The sequence below is a fragment of the Rattus norvegicus genome, chromosome 1 (genome assembly GCF_021556685.1).
Source record: "Rattus norvegicus strain SHRSP/BbbUtx chromosome 1, alternate assembly SHRSP_T2T, whole genome shotgun sequence".
Lineage (NCBI taxonomy): Eukaryota > Metazoa > Chordata > Mammalia > Rodentia > Muridae > Rattus > Rattus norvegicus.
Window position 1 is genome coordinate 65,325,266 of NC_141534.1, and position 3,032 is coordinate 65,328,297.

Below are 3,032 nucleotides of genomic sequence, written 5' to 3' on the forward strand. Positions count from 1 at the left end.
CCAGGGCTTGCCTGTGGTGTGGTTGTGGTCCAGCTCCAGTTAATCACTGATATAAATTCAGCCCGTAGAAGCTGCGGACCCCATGAGGCACAGGGAGGACCATGACTGAGGGGGAACCATGCAATCCAGGACCCTGTTGGGATCAGGGAATATTCCAGGTCCCCTCTCACGCAGGATGCAAGGCTAGGAGCTCTGTGTGCCCTGACACAGGGGCATGGGACCGTGACTCCCATGAAATGCTCCTTCATACCTATTACATCATCAGCTTTGAGAAGGTCTTCCTCAGTAAGAACATTCCACACTGCTTGCCTCTGCCATCTGGCTCTCTTTTCCAGGGCTGCATGCCCTCAGGAACATTGACATGTCTTCTATGAAAATTAATATTCTGTTAAATCATTTTGATAAACAGTTCTCAGCATGATATCTGTGTCCAGAAGTAGTCATCAGCAATTCTCACGGGGACAGGGAATCAAAATCTTCCCCCTGCTCTTCATCCTCCTCTTTCTCCTACTCTTCCTTCTCTTCCTCCTCCTCCTCTTCTTTCTCCTCCTCTCTTCATCTTCCTCCTCCTCCTCCTCCTACCCTCCTCGATCTCCTCCTCCTGCTGCTGCTGTGCCTAATGCTGCTTCTGCTATTGTTGCTACTCCTGTTGCTGCTGTAGTTTCTGCTGGTGTCTTTTCCATTGCCATGTGTCTGAAATCACCTACTGTTTATACTGAGGACATGAAAGAATTTCCAGATGACACTGTGAAATAGACAAGACAATTTATTCCAAGCAAAAAAGACAGTGAGGTAGAATTCTTAGCTTACCATTTGGGGCTTTGATTTGCCTTACTATATTATAACTTCTTTTTTCTACTTCTCAGTTGAGGTTTTTGAAAGAAACCGATTAGAACTACTACCTATAAAATTCAATAGATCAATAGGTCTTAGGAACAAAAAAAAACCAGTATGCAAAACAATATGCATGCATGCAGGATTCTGACCATCAACTATAACCCACAAACTAGGTTGTTGATACTTATTCAATGACAAACCTTGTTAATTAGTTTTGAGGCTTAATGGAATTGGATGTTACATTTGAAAACATAAGACTCTGTTCTGAGGCACTTGTGATTGATGACCACATGTGAAAATATCAGTAGCCCCTGGAGGAGTCCATGAGCCCATGAACCTCTTGTCCTCACCTTGTGGGAGCTATTGGCCTAAGGGGTAGCTGGAGTCCATCTGAAGCGTTGGGCCAACTAGAAAACTCTGTAGAGTGGGGAACTCATCAATCCTATTGGGTCCCTGCTGGGAAGAGGAGAAATCAAGAAGAGGGAGAAGGCTTGGTGTTGGGGAAACCTCATAAAGAACTTAGAGCAGATACAAGGTAAGAATTGTGGGGAAAATGGAAACCAGAGACAGAGGAAGGACCAGCATAGAGCAAACTGAAAAGGACAAAGCACAAAGGTACCTGGGCTATGCCTGCTGCTTGTTCTCTGGACTCTCCCTGTGGCTCATTTCTGGGGGGAGATTCTGTTCTGCCCCAGGCGAGGTTTCTTTCTCCTTGGCATGCAGCAACACAGCTTTATCAGGGCATTTGCTATATTCCTGGTCCACCCCTTAAAACCTCTGTGCCGGACCCTGCTGGGGATGGGCTTATCCTCTAATGGGGCTCTGTGGGAGAGTGGGTTGTCTTCTTTGATTTCCTTATTGCTACTCTTCTCAGTGAAGATGCTTGTTGTTTGAATGCATGGGACACTCATGGCACATTTGTGATAGTGGTCCTGTGTAGGTGTCATCGGTAGAGGCCTGAGACGACCAGCCACAGTGGATCTTTTGCCTCCTTTTGGATGAGCATTCTGGCCATAGTGAGATACGTGACCATGGGAGGATGACACCCGCAAGGTGCCAAGGACTGGCAGGCTTCCACTCCTCTTTGGTTCTAATCTAAAAGCAGCAGCAGGATCAAGGCTAGGGAATGGGGCTACAACGGGACTCACTTGCTGTGCCTGGGCTGTGCAGCCATCCCCCTGGAGAGCCTGCTTTTGTAGAAAGAAATAAGTTGCCATTTCCTCATTATATTTTCTTTGTTTTAAAGAGTGTTTTACTACAGAGGCTTGGAATCCAATGCTTTTCATGGCATCCAAAATGGCCGGGTCTGGTGTGAGGGGAAGCATTTCTTCATAGGGACCTATCAATCCGTTCCAGTGTTCTTTGAACCAAGGGTGTTTCATCGCCTTTCTTCCTGTTGGTCTAAAGTTGGGATTTACCCTCAGTAATTTACTAAGGAGGTCCTCCAGTTCTTTTGAAACCCCACAGGGAGCAGGATATACCCCTGCCACTACTTGTCTCTGCAGTTCTTGGATGATCACTGAATCAAATGGGAGCTTTCCCACTACCATACAGTACAAGACCACTCCTATAATCCACATATCATTCTTCGGCCCGTCATACCGATGGCCAAGGAGGAGTTCAGGGGAACCAAAAGAGTACGTGCCGCAGTGGTGGTTTAGCATTTTTCCAGGTTGAAATTGGGTGCTAAGCCCAAAGTCGATGACTTTGACCTTTTTGTTTTTATCAATCATTATATTGTCCAGTTTGAGGTCTCGGTGAACAATCCCCTTTCCATGGCAGTAGCTCACTGCTGACAATATCTGTTCAAATATTTGCCGGGCCTCATCCTCCTCTATGTGCCCTGACTCTCTGATGTACTGGTAGAGTTCTTGGCCTTCCACCAGCTCCATTATGAGGTATATTCTCGTTTCCTTTTCAATAACTTGTATGAGAGACACTATGTTGGGGTGGTTGATCTTTCTCATTATGTTTGCTTCCATCATGGCTGGCTGGAACCACTGCTTGTCCTTTCGCAGAACTTTGACAGCCACCGGGGTTCCTGTGAGCCGGTGGTGGGCCAGGAGTACTTTGGCGTTGCCCCCTTGCCCAATTGTCCCCAATACTTGGTATTGGGAATGGAAGTTGCCCTCCTCAGAGATACTGGGCTCGGGTGTAGGGGTTGGTTACTCCTCCTCAGTCTCTGTAGGCATTTT

At 46.8% G+C, this 3,032-nt stretch overlaps 1 pseudogene; it reads right to left on the reverse strand.

The window, feature by feature from the left end:
- Positions 1-614: 614 nt before the first annotated feature.
- On the reverse strand, positions 615-2,822 carry LOC148007161 (sperm motility kinase Y pseudogene; annotated as a pseudogene).
- Between the last annotated feature and the right edge of the window lie 210 nt (positions 2,823-3,032).